Raw genomic sequence first — 19,266 nt, forward strand, 5'->3', positions numbered from 1 at the left:
TAGTAGCTACTCCGCCCTTGAATGCAACAGGGTTATAGCTTGATCCGAGCCTAGGTATGTAGTAGGTCCCTCATCTCTTTCTTGGCCACGCACGCCGGCAAGATAAGGTGCCATAATATAGCACCGCGCGAGACTTCGGCCAAGGAATAGTATATACTCCCTCCTTTTCGGTTTATAGGGCTTATCTTAAAATTTTAGTTTTTTTCCATTTTATAAGGCTTAATTTGGTTGTTTCCCATCACATGTTCAGATTCCAAGGTGCATTAAATCATTGCATGCAAGTATTAAGAGAAAATTGACCAATGCATGTAATTTATGCATGCATGCATTGCAATTAATGCATTGATAAACATACTTTTTTGATGAAAACAAGAGTATTAATTGGGTGCTTTTGCAAACTACAAAAAGTATTCCACCACTCATCATCTATCTTGGTTGGTGAGATTTTTGAATTGAGCCTTATAAACTGGAAATGAGGGCTCTACTACCTAGGATCGTTAATTTAAGTTTGGAGAGAGGGACCTCGTACGCAAGTCTTCACCATCGTTCCTTGCACGGCCTCCCGAGTGGCCTCGTTTTCTGCAGTTGTGCACACAATGATAGCTATACACACCGGCCGCTTTATAATGTACTTGCTTCGATTTTTTATTTTGCGTATAAGATTTGTCTTAAGTCAAACTTCACAAAGGTTGATCATAATTATATAGAAAGTTGTCAGCATCTACAATATTAGAAATATGCAATATGAAAATCTAGTACGTTTGACTAAAGACAAATTTTATATATGGACTAAAAAGAAAATAAGAAAGTATGAAAGTGACTACCGCTTAGACCTCCTACACGCATTGGTGCTTATATGAGGTGCTAAGTGTATTAATTTTCTCAGCAATTAATGTCTCCAATGCATGGGTGCTTACCTTTGTACTACGCAAGATAAGGTGCTATATTATGGGTGCCATAATATAGCGACGACGCCGCCGTTGGCCGGACCGGGCAAGTGATGTACCCTAGTGCTCTTATCCTTTGTCGTACCACCCCTCCGTCAACCACCTGCAGCCATGCCGCTCAAGTAGCCATGCCTACCCGCACGCACCCGAGCCGCGCAATCCGGCCACGACCAACACGCCTCCCACCGCTAGGGCTGCAGCCCTGCGTCCAGACGTCCCCGAGATCAACCAAAAGCCTCGACTTTGGCCCGACCGGAAGTCCCCAGCAGACGGGGTAGGCAACAACCGCCCAACCTCGAGCATTGTCGAATCTGAGCCTGCCCGCATTGCCGGCGGTAGAGCGATATGCACCACACACTCTAGCTGGTTTGCTGGTAGTTAGCAGCTACTCCACCCTTGAAGACAACAGGGTTATAGCTTGATCCAAGCCCAGGTACGTAGTAGGTCCCTCATCTCATTCTTGGCCACACACGGCGGCAAGACATGGCGCCATAATATAGAACCGCGCAAGACTTCGGCCAAGGAGTAGTACTAGTAGTACCTACCTAGGATCGTCAATTTAAGTTTGGCCTGAGTAGGAGAGGGACCTCTTACGGCAGCCATCTCCATCGTTCATTGCACGGCCTCCCGAGCGACCTCGTTTTCTGCAGTTCTGCACACAACGATAGCTATACACACTGGTCGCTTTAGAGCAAATATAATAAGGTACAATCAGCAGATTGTAAGGATTAAAATATTATATTATTGCTGAGTTGGATGTGAGAGCAAAGGAAAGAGAAAGGAAGCGGGTTGTAGATTAACAGCCTGCTGCAACACATGCTCCAAGAAACAATGTGAGAATGAAGGTGGACCATTTATTAATGAAATAGTACTACTTAGTAACTAGCTACTACACATGTTCGCTATTAAGTTGGCTATAGATGATGTGGCAACCTCATATAGCCGATTGTTGGCTATACTATTAACCATGCTCTTATAATGTACTTCCTCCGTTTTTTTAGTCTGCATTTAAGATTGTTGAAAAAAATATCAACTTCTACAATACTAAAACTATATGGTATGAAAAGTAATTTTATGATGCATCTAACAATATGATTTAATATTGTGAATATTGATATTTTCTTCTATAAACTTAGTCAAAATTGACAAAGTTTGACTTTAATCAAATCTTATATGCAGACTAAAAAACAAAGGGAGTACTTTCTCCATTTTTTTCTTCACATATAAGATTTGTCTTAAGTCAAACATCATAAAGTTTGATCATAATTATATAGAAAGTTGTCAGCATCTACAATATTAGAAATATGCAATATGAAAATCTAGTACGTTTGACTAAAGACAAATTTTATGTGGACTAAAAAGAAAATGAGGAAGTATGAAAGCGACTACCGCTTTAAAATCGTCCGGCTCTGCAGTTGTCACCAGTGGACGATCACCTATCCTAGCCGCGTCTCTTCCGATGGCCTCGGTGCCACCTACGTTGGCCATGGAAGCCTCGGCGCTATCTCCACCAGTCACTTTGTCTCAACACGCCCCACTATGTCCCAGTCCCAGTGCAGGATTTTCCTTAACAACGTTCATCGTGTGGTGCAAGCTAAAAATCCTATTAGTATGACCGAGCAATCAGCAAGGAGCATGTGGTATGTAGGACTGCCGATGCTTGCTGATAATTTTAAATTTTTCTTATATGTTTCTCATATTCGTGCACTAAATTGATTTGATAGTCAACATAGGTTAATGAGAAAGGGTTTTCCCCCGTTTTATATTATAAAGCAACCATCATCCACATCCGAGCAAACCGATACAAACACACGCCATCATCGCAAACACACCCAAGGCAAGATACAAAGGTGCCGGGAACTGACGCACCTCCTCAGCGACTACCAAGCAAACTACAGATGTGCAAAGAAGATCCGCTTAGAGTCGACGAAGACCAGCACCAAGATGAGCGATCCACCAGGAAGAGGTGAGACGCACAACACCGGAGCGAGGATTCCAAGACGATGCCTTCAAGAAGGGAACGGCCACGGATAGGCGCCACCGTCTGATCTGTAGATCAAGTTTTCACCTGGAGCAACACAAAAGGAGTAGGAACACCGCGACGGAGCCTGCAGGAGGAGCACGGCGTCCGCGGCCGCCGCCGCCGTCAGCTAGTACACGGACCGGACAAGTGATGTACCCCAGTGCTCTTATCCCTCCGTCGTACCACCGCTTCGCCAACCACCCGCAGCCATGCTGCCCAAGCAGCCATGGCTGCCCGCCCGCACCCAAGCCGCGCAATCTGCCCACGACCAACACGCCTCCCACTGCTAGGGTCGCCGCCTTGCATCCAGACGTCCTCAAGATCAACCAAAGGCCTTGGCTTTGGCCCGACTAGAAGTCCCCAGCAGACAGAGCCGCCAACGACCGCCCTGCCTCGAACATCGTAGTATCTGAGCCTACCCGCACCCAGCCAATGAAAGGGGGAGGAGGGGGCGCGGACGCATCCACGGCCGGCGACACCCGCCAGCGACGGGTGGCTCGACCACTGTTAGAACCTCCCATCACTTCACTCAAACCTCCCCATCAGACACCTCTGTCTCCTCACCGAAGCCGCCGGCTCAGAAACATGCGAAGCCACCAGCAGCCGCCCGCCCACCTACGAGAGATCCAGGAGGACCGCCACCTGTAGCCAAGAATCTCATCGGAGACGCCCTCCCGCACCGCCCGTCATCGTCGAGGGTCCAAGGCCTGAAGACCTCGACCGGAGGCCAACCAGCACACCCTGCCAAATCGCCCCGCCAGATCCCAAACGCAGCGACCATGCAGCCAGCAGAAGGCCCAGGCCGCCAATGCGACGCCGCAACGGGCAACGACGCCATCCCGACCGCCCGCCACCGCACCGCCGGCCCCACGCAAGCACAACACTGCTGTATTCCCCTGCCGAAGAGGGACTTCTGCATGGGGAGTAGTGGTCCCGCCGCCGCCTATGCCAACCGGGCTTTGCCAGGTGGCACGAGCTTGCGGCGGCAGGGGAGGAGGAGGGGTTAGGCGGCCGCTAGATTTTCCCGAGATCGCTCGTGGGAGGCTGGGCGAACAAAGGAAAGCCCCCTGCTCTACTACTGAGATTCTCGTTATCCCAAGGAACGTAACTGCCTAGCTATGCCTATGCTATGTTGCAGCCTCGGAGCAAAAGGCAGAAATCGCTGCCCCTCCTGCCTGTTACGAAGTAATTTTAATTACATTTGCTCCGGTTCCTTCTTTAACAGTGAGTGGAACTTCCGTACTTTTTTATTATTATCTTATAGGAATGCTCACCAAGATTTAATACTTGCTCTGTTTTTAAATATTTGTCTTTTTAAAGATTTTAAATTGACTACCACATACGGATGTATATAGACATATTTCAGAGTGTAGATTCACTCATTTTGCTCTGTATATAGTCACTTGTTGAAATCTCTAGAAAGTCAAATACTTAGGAACGGAGGGAGTACATGGGTCGTCCCTCAGTACTATAATTTGGGGTTGTGCAGAGTTTCGATCTTTTGCCAAGTTCGTTTCATCGGGAGCTTGAAAAACTAATGTATGTGCTGAGTTTGATTCAAATTTGTACTGGTACTGAGTGAAACTCGGCGAACTTTACATTTTGCCTAGTACCAGCCGAAAGGTACTCGGCGAAAGACATAAACTTGGCAGTGCCTCAGTTTCGCCGAGTTCATCAAGATAAAAAGTCGGCAAAGACTGACAGGTGGGCCCCATGGATGAGCAGCCGACTTATCCATGACGGTGGTCTACGATTGCCGGGTTTCTACTAAAAAAATTCGGCAATCATTTTATTATCTTCTCTCTTTTTTCAATTATGAAATCCCAATAGTCACATGCAATAGTACTCGGCAAAAAATTGATAGTAGGGCCCACGGTTGACGTGGCAACAGTTACTCGACGGTTGGGCTTCCTATGCCGAGTTCGAAAACTTGGGAAAGGGCAGAACTTTTGTCTCCCGTGCAAAATACTAGACGCGGGCACGTGCACATGCGCGGGCTTGCTAAACACAAAAAACCACGCGCGACCTGCCTCCTCTCCTCCTCTGCCGCACCCTTGCCATGGAGAGTGTGGCCACATGCATCATCGTGAGCGCCAGCTCGGCCACGGGGCATCGTTGTGAGCGCCACCTCGGCCGCGGGCACTCCTGATCAGGGGCGGCGCCACCGTAGGGCCTAATATGGGCGGCCGCCCGTGGTAACCGTAATCTGCGCCTCATATATATCTTAATTCATTCCTCCCACTAGCTGATTTCTTTTGCACGAGAAGACAAGCAACCTGAGAGAAGTAACAAGAAAATGATTAATTTTTGAAAACACTAACGCCCACACGTGTAGGTGTTTGCATCTCGCCCACACACGTGGATCCGCGTCCGTTTGTGAGCGCACGAATCTTGGCATGTTTCTAGTGCCACGTAGGACTGGTCTGGTGTGTGGGCATTCACTCGGTCGCCCACACGGCCGTTTCACCACACGGGAGGGGCTGGTGTGTGGACGTTCAGCAGTTCGCCCACACGCCACTTTCCACTCACGCACAAGGGCTGATGTGTGCGCATTTGTCATCTCGCCCACATGCCCGTCTCATCTCCCACACCCAAGTTGCCACTTGCCATGTGTTTTGCAGTGTACATGGCAACTGCCCTAGTGTGCTTTATAAGCAGGTGACAACTCTCTCTTTCTTTTTACCCGAACATGCCAGTTGCCATGTATTTTGCAGGGTACACGGAAACTGCCCTAGTGTGCTTGTAAGCAGATGGCAACTCTCTCTTTTTTACTCGAACATGTTGTTTTGCCATGTCCTTTTGTAGCACTACACGGCAACTGCCTAGTGTTAGTAGGTGGCAACTCCTAAGGTTTTTAAATCATGGCAACTGTAGTAAACCAGACCATACATGGCAACTGCCTAGTGTTAGTAGGTGGCAAATCCCTAAAGCTTTCAAATCATGGCAACTATAGTAAACCAGACCATACATGGCAACAGTCGCAGTTGCCCAAAAATGGCACCTGGAACTTTTGACATGAGATGGCAACTGCAGTTGAGCAACCATGGCAACTGTAGTTGTCCGACATGACAACCGTAGTTCAGTGACATGGCAACTACAGTAAAACGAACATGAACGAGGGTCTGGACCATGGCAAATACAGGCGCGCGGTGACTGTCACGCGGGGCGTGCGGGACCACGAGGTACCAGGCCTGACATACGGGGCGTGTGGGCGTTATCTATTTCGCTCACACACACACGCGTGTGAGAGGGATCGGGAGGGAAAAAAAGAGGTGTGTGGGCATTACTTATTTTGCCCACACGTAGGTGTGTGGGCTGTTCCTCCTATACACCATACAAAATGTGTGGGCAGACTCCCTAACGCCCACACGTGTGGCACTTATCGGCATCCTTAATTTTAGACATGGGGTGGCACTCAGTGGAAAACGGCCTAGTTGCAGCCCAAATCAAATAGCTTAGAGCATCTCCAACAGCCGCGCCAAACTAGCGCCGCGCCGCAAAATTGCCCATTTTAGCGCGGGCGCAACCGGTATAGTGCCTCCAGCGGCCACGTAAAAACCGCGCGCGCGGCATATCTAGTTCAGCTTGCGGGCCGAAACTCCATCGCGCGTCGCTTATTTGCTGCGCACGCTCCCGCGCGCTCGCTTGCAACTCAACCCCCCCCTCCAGCCGCGGCGCCGCCACCGCCCGCGCCATCCGGCGACCGTTCCGGCGCTTCCCCGGCCTATCCCCGCGCCGCGGCGGCTTCCTCCGTCCCCCTCTAGTCACCGCCGCACCTCGCACGCGTCCTTCCTCCGACGAACGGCGCCCGGGCGCTCGCTGCCGCTCGGCGCCCGCAAGGTGTTCGACAAAACGCCTGCAAGGTATGTATTGCTCAAACTTCATGAATTTGGTGCATGTTGATTGTAGTTTTTATAGCATAGTATTGAACATTGTAGATGAGTTCATCGTATGATTCTTCCAAAGAAGAATTTGATATGGAAGAGGAGGAGGATCTTGCAATGATCCTAGCTGTGCACATCAATAAAAAACCGAAGCACGGTGGTTCGGTTATGGGTCGGCAGAAAATTTGGAGGGATAGGATTGATGCCCACAACAGATTGATCAAGCATTATTTTGCGGAGAATCCCACATACCCCGAGTCGTATTTTCGTCGCCGGTTTAGGATGAGCACCGAGTTGTTCAGGCGCATTGCAGAGAAACTAGCGAGCCATGACCGATTTTTTCAACAAAGGAGGAATGCAGCCGGAGAGCTCGGGCATAGCACCTTTCAGAAGGTGATAGCTGCTTTGCGTATGTTGGCATACGGTATCCCGGTTGATTTAGTTGATGATCACTTGGCTATGGGTTAGAGCCAAGCCATCATGTGTGTCAAGTGCTTCGCAGTCGGAATTGTGCAAGTGTTTGGCCAGGAGTATTTGAGATCTCCCAATGCTGAAGACGCCGCAAGGCTATTGGAGATGAACAAAGCTCGCGGCTTTCCTGGTATGCTTGGCTCAATAGATTGCATGCATTGGAGTTGGAAAAATTGTCCAAAGGCATTGGCATGGGCAATTCCACGGCCAAAAAAGGGGTTCCACTATAATCCTTGAAGTGGTGGCCGATCAAGAGACTTGGATTTGGTATGCATTCTTTGGAATGCCTGGATCTTTGAATGATATCAATGTTGTCAACTGGTCACCACTGATGAGTAAGATTGCAAATGATGATTTGCCACCGGTGCAGTTTGTAGCAAATGGCCGTACATACAACTATGGCTATTATCTAGCGGATGGTGTCTATCCAAAGTGGCAAACCTTTGTGAAGCCGTTGAAAAGCCGGAAGGTAAGAAAAATCTTGATTTCCCCAATGCTCAGGCGGCGGATAGAAAAGATGTGGAGAGAGCTTTTGGGATTTTGCAAGCCCAATTTGCTATTGTGAAAGGACCGGCTAGATTTTGGGATCAGAAAATGCTTTGGCACATCATGCACGCTTGTGTGATCATGCATAACATGATCATCGAGAATGAGCGTGGTCAAGATGTAGACTACTCTCAGTATGAGCTCTTGGGACATCCCGTGCGAGTGCGATGGAGGGCTGAAAGGGTGGCCCGTTTTGTTGCCTCCTATCATGACATTCGACGTCCCACAGCGCATAATGATCTTCAGAAGGATCTCATTGAGGAGTGGTGGGCATGGAATGGACGACAAAGAGCATCATGATTTGTGCGTTCGATATTGTATTGTTGAACTATTTGTTCTGTTTATTGCACTATTTGTTGTATTGTTTTTTTTGTGTGAACGATTTGGATTGTATTAATCAAGGTAGATCGTTACAATCCTGTTGACACAAAGTGTCAATTTCATCAGGTCCGCCTCTTAGCCAAACTGCAGTACGTGGTACCAAAAGTCCCAGTTGGGCTAGCATATGGCTTACATTGTTACTATTCTACTCACATGAAATAACTTGTTCTCTCGGTCTTGTGACAGGAGCCTCTTCACCTCACCAATTAGGGATGCAACAGGTGAGCGATTTAAGCCCTTCTCCTTGATCATGTTCGCTGCGACAAGACAATCGGTCTCAAGGATGAAAGGTTCTCTGCTCCACTCGAGGGTTAGGGCGATCCCCTCCATGCACGCAGCCACTTCCGCCTCCAGCGGACTCGCACAGTATGTGAGGAACCTGCAAGAGGAGAAGATGATTGCACCACTGTGGTCTCGGAGGATCATCCCGGCACCGCCTGTTCCGTCCTCCTCGCGCCACGTGCCATCGACATTCAGCTTGTTCCAGCCGGCTGGTGGCTTCGCCCACCGCTCCGGAGGTCTAGTATATGAAGCCTGCATGACATGCGCCTTACTATTACTCCTAGTCTCCCGAGAGACCACCATTTTCCCCTTCTTGATGTCTACGTGAGGATGTTGCTGAATACATCGTAGGCTCTCAATGTAGCTGCACAAAAATCCGCATGAAGCTTCAACAGTTGGAGCTGGCTTATGATGAACAATTTCATTATGGACATGCCAGTTGCGCCAACAGGTCATGATCACAGGGAGCCGTTGCTCCTCCGGGAGATCATTCAGTAGATGTAAGAGCCATTCGTCGCCGGTGTTCAAGATGTCCATCGGCCGTGGCATGCTGGTGGAGTTCGCCATCTCTTCCCATAGGATACGAGCGAGCGTGCATCTGCACATTGCATGGAAAGTATCCTCCGGTTCCATGCCACATAAAACACAAGTATTAGTGACTTCTAATTTTCTCTTTGCCATGTTCACCTTAGTTGCAAGGGAGTTCGTAATTAGACGCCATGCGAAGACGCGTACCTTTGGGGGAGCAGGGCACCCTCACACTGCCTTCCAGAAGGCACGAGTGCCGTCCGATGCCCTGCACTATTTGTTGTATTGAACGATAAACTGTTTGTTTGAGTTGTAATAACTAAATTGAACTATTTATTTTGATTTATTTTTGTTTGTGTTTGATTTTTTTGCTTCTGTTTTGGAATGCATATATTGTTTGTGCGAGAGTCGCGCACGCTGCATTTTTGCGCACTGCTGGAGCTGCGCGCGCGCTGCATTTTAGCGCGGCTGCTGGAGCCAGCACTGCCCGCCGCGCCAAATCAGGCGATGGGCGCGCGGCAAAGTAGTTTTTAGCGCGCAGCGCGTCCGGCGGCTGTTGGAGATGCTCTTAGGACCCTCAAATACGGACCCTCAGATCGCTCTAAAAATGTCTAGATCGAACTGCCTAGACACACTTTATCATCCAACACAATATCTTATCTGCCCGAGGACGCATCCGGGGGTGCAAAATCACACAAAACCGGACGCAAACCAGAGGAACCTTTGCAGTCGTTCGGGCCATCGTCATGTATGTGTCCGGCGACCACGTCCCACCCACCCAAAATCGGCGCTGGTAAAAAAACCTCTATGCACGAAGCGGCCCCGCTGTTGGCGCAATAAGCCATGTCTCCGTGCGGTGGTGACTGGCGTCGGGCGCGCTGGTCTGGTCCGTGGAGTGTGTGCGCGTGTAGCCGCGTATGTGCGTGTCTAGGCATAGTCCGAGTGGTGTATGGGCATAGTCCGGCTATGCATGGGCAGTGTGCGTGCGTTGTGTGCGTGTAGTTAAAAGCTAGCATGCACAGAGTTTGTTAGTGGACGTGCATGCGCAGGTTAGTCACAGGCGTTGATCGCGGGAGCGTTGGGCGTGATCCAGCGGCAAGCTCGGACGATGTGCGGCTCTTGCGGAAGAGTAGATGGCTCACGACGAGAGGAGGCCGGGTCTTGAGGAGCTCATGCGTACGTGCGCATGAGCGGCTGTTGGAGTTAGTTGCTTAGCGAGTCGGGTATAAAAACAGCCCCTGTGTACTGCTTGTGGGCGAGCCGGTTTGTTGCTGGGGTCGAGTCCGTGCTTGAGGAAAGTCGTTGCGGCAGGCGTATGTGCGCAGGAGAAACACCACCGTGTCTTGTGTCTTCTTCTTCTTCCTTTCTTCAACGGTTTGTGCCAGAGAGAGGAGTGTAGAGAGAAAGAGAGAGCCACGGTGAACTGGGGTTCGAGCGTCGATCCCATCATCCGAGGATTCATGCCGGCCAGGCCGCTCCAAAGTGGACACGACTACAGACGACATTGACACCCATCATAGCAACGTGACCGGACGAGCGGGCAGCGGAGTTTCAATGCCGACGCGGTGACCAAGCCTATTCCAGCTCCTAATTGAAGCCAGCTTCTGTTCGTTGGCCTGGCCACACATAGTTAAACATGGCTCCGTCACCGTCCACACCGCACCGCTCCACTCCTCTCCGCTCACAGCACGACTGCAGCGCTGTCCACACCACCCTCGCTCCGCTCTCCGCGCCGCATGCATGCCAGTAAGAATGGATATGACCAGATGAGACAGATTCTTACACACATTTATGTTTGCTGATCGGCCAGACACCTGCCCGCCGTTCACACTGGCACGTCGATCACGAAGGCTACTTCGGCCGCTACCCGCATTGAAGCAGTGGCGATCTACCAGACGATGGCGGACGAACGCCTGCGCTAGTTAAGTTATATTTTATGATGGGTTAGGGATACTACTGTTCTCCTAGAAGTGCAACCACATATTAGTTCGCCCTATTGTGTTTCTTGATATGTAGTCAAATAACTAGAAGAAAATTAATAATGAAAATATAAGAGTTATTAGAGAAAGAAAAAATGCAGAAAAACAACGTTACGGCAAAATGCTCTCTTGTGTACCGGTGGAACCAACATAAACTGACGCGTACACCCACTATTTTAACATATGTTCATATGAACAGAAAAACAAACCACTGACAAAAAAGGAAAAGAACACCGGATGAAGAAAACAAAAGAGCGCACAGGTATGCACAAAGAAAAAAAACGACCGATCCGAAATTTCAGATCCCTCTCTCGTCGTGCCCGCAAGGCGATGGGGAAGGCGATCTCAGATCCCGCCGTCGGTCTCCCCTCCCCCCTCCTCCTCCCTCGCGGCCGCCACGGGCGCGGGCGGGCAAAGCCCGTCCGGGCCGGCGGCGGCAGGGCCTTGGCGTCCTCGCGCGTGTGGGGGCTGCACGGGCAAGCCTCTCCATGGTTGGGTGCGGTGTTGGTGTCGAGCGCTGCGTCGTGGCGACGCTCGGGTCTGACGGCTCTGTCTTGCGGCGGCGGCGGCGGCCCGGGGGATTGTGGCACGACGGGCGGCATGGCGGCAGAGCGTACCTTGGAGCGACGGTCAACTCTGGTCAATTGGCGACGCGGCGGTGGTGGTGGTGAGTGGTAAAATAATTTTTTGTAGTTTGCAAAAACATCCAATTAATGCTCTTATTTTCCTCAAAATATTATGTTTACCAACGTATTAATTGCAATACATGCATGCATAAAGTACATGCATTGATCAATTTTCTCTTAATACTTGCATGCAATGATTTAATGCACCTTGGAATCTGAATATGTGATGGAGAATAACCAAATTGAGCCTTATAAAATGAAAAAACTAAAATTTTAAGATAAACCCTATAAACCGAAAAGGAGGAAGTACGTGGAGTGATAAATTTTTGTGTGTTTTTTATACTTTTATGAAAGAGTTATAAGGGAAGTTGTTGCTAGGCCTGGGGCTATAGCCATAGTTGCCCCAGGCCTGTCTCCGCCACTGGGGGGCACCCTCAGTGGCTGCTACCGAACGGCAGGTATTGGAAGTGCTGCCCGCGCGGATCCAGCACCTCGTTGCGTCCGCCAGCCATGAACCTCTCCGGCCGGAATTCCAGAGGGGCGTCCCAGTAGGCCGGGTCACGCCCAATGGACCACAGGTTGATGAACACCACCGTGCCAGCCGGGACCGTAAACCCACCGCCCGCGTCAACCTCTATCTCCTCCGTCGACTGCCGGTGTGCGATCGGTGCCGCAGGGTGTAGGCGCAGTGTCTCCTTGTACGCCGCCTGCAAGTAGGGCAAGTTTGCCACATCGCTCTCGTCGGCTATCCTTTCACGGCCAACCGCCGCGTCGATCTCCTCGCGGACTTTCCGGAGGCACTCCGGGTGGTTCATCAGGTCCGCGAGCATCCACTCGATCATTGCCGCCGATGTGTCAGAGCCGGCAGTGACCACGTCCTACATCGGCATGTATGATCGATAAGAGTTAACGGCAAAAGAACAAGGAAGTAAGCTGCGAAAGGTTTTATCTTACCATGACGAAGGCTTTGATCTTCTCCCTGGTGAGCTTCACCTCCCCCACCGTGTCGTCCTTCATCTTGTCCAGCAGGATGTCTAGCAAGTCGTTGCTGCTCTCCTTCTCCTTCACCACACATCCTCCTAGCCTCACGGGCCTCCTGCTTGTGCCTCATCATGTCCTCGAGCAGTGCCTCAAAGCGGCAGTGGACGTCTGCAGACCGGCGGCCGAGGCCCTGGAGGTCCCAGCCGCGGCACAGTGCTACGTAGTCCTCGACGTTGAATGCGCCAACGAGCTCTGCCACAGACTTCACTAGTGCTTGTGCCTCCTCCAAGACACTCTTGGGCATGTTGCTCGCCATCATCCTCATAATGGACGTGTTGGACAGCCGGATGAGTGCGGCGGTGAGATCCATAACCTCGACCGATGACGACGTCGCATGATGGAGTACGCTCTGCAGCAGTGACACTAGTCCAGCACGACGGACGGGACGGAGCTGGTTGATGGTGCGGGGCCCAAGGAGCTCGGACATGCACAGCCGCTTCATGAATCGCCAGTGTGGGCCGTAGGGAGCGAAGGCGAAGCCGTCGGAGCCGTAGGCGAACTGGCGCGCCACGGCAGTGAGCGGCCGCTCCGAAATCTTTCCCTCGTGCGTCCGGATGAGCTCAGCGGCAACGCCAGGGGAGCTGGCCACCACGCAATGGGTGGAGCCGAGCCGGATGTGGACCAACGGGCCGAGCTGGGTCGCCAGGTCGTGGAATGTGCGGTGCACCGGTGGACGCACCAGGTGGATGTTATGGGCCTCGATCTAGGGTTCGTGGAGAGTAGAGGGATTTGGAGAAGCAGGGAAGGGGATATAGGAATCGCCGAGAGGAGAAGAACAGCTTCTCTCTTCGGTCCGGTTTGTTTCGTAGAATATTCGATGCCCACCCTCTGGTGGCTGCTCGCTACTTAACCCCACGGCGCGCAGGCCTCACCCACATACACACGCTCACGGCCTGGCCCACATGCCAGGCGGTCACACTTTCGCTTCCGCGTCCTCGTTGCCTTTGGATGCGCCGGCTGTCTCCCTGCCAGGTGGGGGCGCCGTAACATCCTCTCCCTCTTGCGTTTCGCCTTGTCCCGAAGGCGGAGTAGCTGGAAACCTTTGTTGCATCTTGACTGGTTCTTCCCAGGTAGCCATGAACTCTGGCAATCCGCTCCACTGGATCAGCAGACGTGGCTGGAGCGTACCGGCCACCTGAATTATCCGGAGTTCGAGTGCTTTTGTTGGAATGTGCTCCGCCTGCAAGGTAGCATTGTCAGGAGGAAGATCAGAGTTCACCTGCACCTGTGCGCCTTCGGCCTTCTCCAGTTGCGATACATGCACAACTGGGTGAATTTTGCTGGACGCCGGGAGGTCCAGCTTGTACGCCACTGCGCCGATGCGAGCCAGGATGCGGTACGGCCCGAAATAGCGAAACGCTAGCTTCTGGTGGGGGCGCTGCGCCACCGAGGACTGGATGAACGGTTGAAGCTTCAACAGCACTGCATCACCAACCTCAAACGCTCTGTCGGTGCGATGCTTGTCAGCTTGTCATTTCATTCTGTCATGGGCAAGTTTCAACTGTTGTTGAAGAAGCTCGATCATGATTTCCCGCTCGCGCAACCATGCCGCCAGGTTGGGCACCGAGCATTGCTCTACTTGGTCCACTCCAAACCCACGCGGCAGCTGCCCGTAGATGACCTCGAACGGTGTCCTGCCCAAGGCTGAGTGAAACGAGGTGTTGTACCAGTATTCTGCAAGGGCCAACCACTTCGACCAGTTGGCGGGGCACGAGTGCATTGCACATCTGAGATATCCCTCCAGGCACTGATTGACTCGCTCTATCGTCCCGTCCGTCTGCGGGTGATACGCTGAGCTGAGTCTCAACTCTGGTCGGCAAAGCTTGAACAGCTCCTGCCACACTTTGCTGGTGAAGATTTTGTCACGGTCTGAGATGATTGCGAGAGGTAAGCCGTGCAAGCGAAAGATCTCCTTCATGAACTTCTGCGCAACCTTCAACGCTGTGAATGGGTGCGTCAGTGGCAGAAAATGGGCGTACCTTGAAAATTTGTCGACTACCACCAGGATTGTGTCATATCCACCAGAACGCGGCAGTCCCTCGATAAAGTCCATAGAAACCACTGCCCATGGTCTTTTTGGGATCGGTAACGGTTGAAGGAGTCCCGCAGGCGATTTCCTCTCAGTTTTTTGCCTGTTGACAGATCATGCAAGTCCTGACGCTTTGCTTGATCTGAGCCTTCATGCCGTGCCACGCGAAGAGCCGCTTGATGCGATTGTACGTGGCGTGGAACCCTGAGTGTCCGCCCACCGCGCTTGAGTGCAGAGAGTTGATCAGGTGTTGCTGAACCGTGGCGTCATTCCCAATCCACACACGCCCTTTGTATCGTAAGATGCCGTCCTTCATCGTATACTGCGGTTCACTGTTGGGGTCAAGGGCCAACTTCTCCATTCTAGCTGTCACGCCCGCATTGTTCAGATAACTGTTCTTGACAGCTTCCAACCAAGTTGGTTTGCAAATGGACAGTGCTGCCACTTCTGCGTCATCTGCATGCCCTCGGTGAGACAGCGCATCGGCTGCTTTGTTGGTGAGGCCTGCTTTGTATTGGATGATGAATTGGAGCCCCACCAGTTTGGTAAATGGCCGTTGCTGAATAGGGGTGTTGAGCCTTTGATCTGTTAGGTGCAGCAGGCTCTTCTGATCAGTGCGTACTATGAACTCCGAGCGTTGAAGATATGGTCGCCAGTGGTCGATAGCAAGCAACAGCGCCAGGCACTCTTTCTCGTATGCAGACAATCCCATGTTTTTGGGAGCGAGAGCTTTGCTCAGGTACGCGACTGGGTGGTTTGCTTGCATCAGTACGGCCCCAATTCCCGTTGCGCTGGCGTCCGTCTCGACGACGAACTGCTTTTGGAAGTCGGGCAGAGCGAGAACAGGAGCTGCTGTCAGAGCTTGCTTGAGAGCGTGGAATGCCGCGTCAGCCGTTGGCGTCCATGCAAAGATGGTATTCTTCTTGAGAAGTTCTGTTAGTGGCTTGCTGATGACCCCGAAGAATCGTACGAACTTGCGATAGTATCCCGCGAGTCCTAAGAACCCACGCAGCTCCTTGGTGTTCTGCGGCACTGGCCATTGCTGAACTGTCCGAATCTTACTGTCATCGGTAGAGACTCCTTGTTTGCTGATCACATGCCCGAGGTAACTGATGCGGCGTTGAGCAAAACTGCACTTGGAGAGCTTTGCCTTCAACCCATATTTATCAAGTAACTGGAGAACTTGCCTCAACAGTTGACAGTGCGCTTCTAAAGTGCTGGTGTGGACAAGGATGTCGTCCATGAACGCCAACACGCCTTTACGAAGCACCGGAGAGAGAACCACGTGCATTCCCCCCATGAATGTTGCTGGTGCATAAGCGAGACCATAAGGCATCACTTTGAACTCGAAGTGGCCCAAGTGAGTGGTGAATGCCGTCTTGTGTTCGTCCTCTGGCAGAAGTCGTATCTGGTGGTACCCGGCCCTCAGGTCTAACTTGGAGAACCAGCACGAGCCGGCAATCTCATCGAGCAGTTCATCGATAATGGGCATGGGGTAGACTTTCTTTACAGTGATTGCATTAAGGTGCCTGAAGTCGACGCAAAACCTCCATGTTTGATCTTTCTTTTTGACCAGCAGCACTGGGGATGAAAAAGGACTGGTGCTGGGAGTTATAAGTCCCGCTCGAAGCATTTCCCTGACCTGTGTTTCGATCTCGTTCTTCTGCTCTGGGGTATATCGGTAAGCTCTGATGTTAACCGGGTTGGCCCCTTCTATCAATGGAATGGCGTGATCCCATTCACAATGCTCCGGCAGCCCTGTAGGCTCCTCGTAAACAACCGGAAAACTATCCAAGATATGTTGGATAACTGCGGGAACTGGCTCCTCCTCACTCTGTTTTTCTGTGATGCAGATGGCGACCACGTGTGCGATCGAGTTGGACTGTTCCATATACAGCACTTGATCCATGGTGTCTGGTTCAATTTGGTGGGTCTTCGCCTGTAAACCCTGGAGAACCACTGTTTGGCCCTCTTTCTGAAACTGAAGTTGCTTTGCTGTCCAGTCCACCAGCATAGGACCGCACTGCTCCAACCAATCCATCCCCACGACCATATCGTAGTACCCCAATGACAGGACACACACATCAGTAGAGAATGTGTGCCCCTGTGTGTCCCAACGACACACTGGAATGATTCCAGAGCAGCGCAGCACTCCTCCATTGGCAATTTTCACTGAAACTGGCCTCATTGGCTGCACCTTCTCTTGCATCGCTGCTGCTACCAGCTCGCTGATGAAACTGTGCGAACTGCCGGAGTCCACCAGTATCAACACTTCCTGACCCTCAATGTGTCCCAACAATCTGACTGTGCGAGGGGTTGTTTCACCCGTTGTTTCCATCTTCGAAATTGACATGAGCTACTCATCCTCAGAATCAGCGTCTTGCTCTTGTCGATCTTGAACTTCTGCTTGAAGAAGTTCCAGCAGCTCTTCCACGACGTGGAGTTGGACCGTAGCTGCGCATTGGTTGACTTGGCCCCAACGCTCTCCGCATTTGAAGCAGAGCCCTCGCGCCCGTCGATAGTTGCGGAGTGCTGCGACACGATCGTCGCCGCGCGCTGGCTCCTGGCGTCGATCGCCTGCGCGTGCTGCCTCGAGCGCCCGACGGTCATCCGCAGCCGCGGGGATAGCCGGCTGCACTGGCCTGGGTGGTGGTGGTGGTGGTACTCCCATGGCCACCATCGGCCGATGCACGTGCCGGCCCGGCACGGGTTCCTTCCGAGGCAGGTGGCCCAACAACTCTTCCTGCAACAGAGCGAGAGAAAAGGCAGTATCGAGTTCTTGAGGCCGGTGGAGCGCGACTCCAGATTTAATTTCAGGCTTTAAACCATCTAGGAATTGAGTAGCAAAGAACAGCGGGTCAAAGGAAGGATTATGCGCCAACAGATGATGCATCAACTCCTCAAATTGTTCCATATACTCCACTACCGACCCATTCTGACGCAAGTGAGTAAACTGACGCAACTGCTGTTGATACTGCTCCCGAATAAATTTGGCGCACAGGGCCGCGCACAACGCCTCCCATGTGAAGTGGGTGTTGTGCACTTCCTGAACCTGAAGCCATCGCGCTGCTGTACCTGAAAAGTGCAGCATAGGAACACGGACCCAGAGATCCGGCTGCACCCCATAGACTGCGAAGTATTTCTCGCATCAGGTCTTCCAGAATTGGGGGTTTTCGCCCTCAAACAGGGGAAAAATCCAATTTGGGCAGAGCCCAATTGGAGTGCGAGGTGTGGTGGTAGCTATCCTCGTGTCCTACCGGTTGATTGACTGGGGAAGGGGGGGGGTAAGGATGAGATCGGAGAACGCACCCTTGCCCGGAGGCGGTGCCAGGGTGGTGACCACCCCGTGAGCCGTACCCCCGGAATCGATGACCTCACCGTGGCCACTTGGCCCGTGGTGCCCCGGGTCGTCGACATGCTGGGTCGCGGCCAGTCGCACCATCGCGTCCTCCTGGGTCGCCAGAGGGGACGCGAGCGCTGGGTGGATCGCGATCCGCCCGACCTGCGTGCGCAGCTCGTCCAGCTGCTGCTGGAGATTGGTCACCGCGGGTCGCCACATCTCGAGCGACTGCTGGATCGCGTCGAGCCTGGCGTCCTTGGCCGTGCGCCCGTCACTGATCGCCTTGGCGAGCGCCGCGATCTGTTCCTCTATCGCCGCCGCTTGCTTGGCCGCTTTGGTGTGGTACCTGGGCTTTTGGTAGAGCGGATCCAGGTCGTCTGACCTATGATACCACTTGTTATGGGCCTCGATCTAGGGTTCGTGGAGAGGAGAGGGATTTGGAGAAGCAGGGAAGGGGATCTGGGAATCACCGAGAGGAGAAGAACAGCTTCTCTCTTCGGTCCGGTTTGTTCCGTAGAATATTCGATGCTCACCCTCTGGTGACTGCTCGCTACTTAATCCCACGGCGCGCAGGCCTCACCCACATACACACGCTCACGGCCTGGCCCACATGCCAGGCGGTCACACTTTCGCTTCCGCATCCTCGTTGCCTTTGGATGCGCCGGCTGTCTCCCTGCCAGGTGGGGGCGCCGTAACAGTGGAGGTGCCCGATCACCGGCAGGCTCCTCGGGCTAGGCGGCAACGGCGGCTTTCGCCGGCCGCCTTTGCTGACGGCGACGACGAGCAGCATCACGGCGGTGAACGTGACCGCGACTGCGAGGACGGAGGCCATTGTTGGGTCCTGCATCAGCTGTTGCGCCATGCTGGGCTTCATTGCCACAACGAACCGGTTAGTTCGGGATTACAAGCACATACTGCTGCCATATGTAGCCGACTAATTAATGAAATTAACCATCACCATCAGTACGTATTGAACAGTTGTATGAATCAATGCCCGATGGCGATCCATGTAGTACGTACTTTGTGGCGCACGTTGTACACGGCTACCAACGAATCAGCGATCAATGTTGCTAAAGGCAATCTTTTTTTTTCAAGGATGGTAATGTTGTTGAATCAAAAGGCAGACAAGCCACCACGTTTATCCTGTTTTCTGTTTTGCGTGTCACCAGTTCATCTTCGTCGCTCAATA

The 19,266-nt window shown here is 52.2% G+C and overlaps 1 pseudogene; it reads right to left on the bottom strand.

The window, feature by feature from the left end:
• Nucleotides 1–12,035: 12,035 nt before the first annotated feature.
• On the bottom strand, nucleotides 12,036–18,939 carry LOC123156865 (cytochrome P450 93G1-like; annotated as a pseudogene).
• Between the last annotated feature and the right edge of the window lie 327 nt (nucleotides 18,940–19,266).

Source organism: Triticum aestivum, chromosome 1D, assembly GCF_018294505.1.
Source record: "Triticum aestivum cultivar Chinese Spring chromosome 1D, IWGSC CS RefSeq v2.1, whole genome shotgun sequence".
Taxonomy (NCBI): domain Eukaryota; kingdom Viridiplantae; phylum Streptophyta; class Magnoliopsida; order Poales; family Poaceae; genus Triticum; species Triticum aestivum.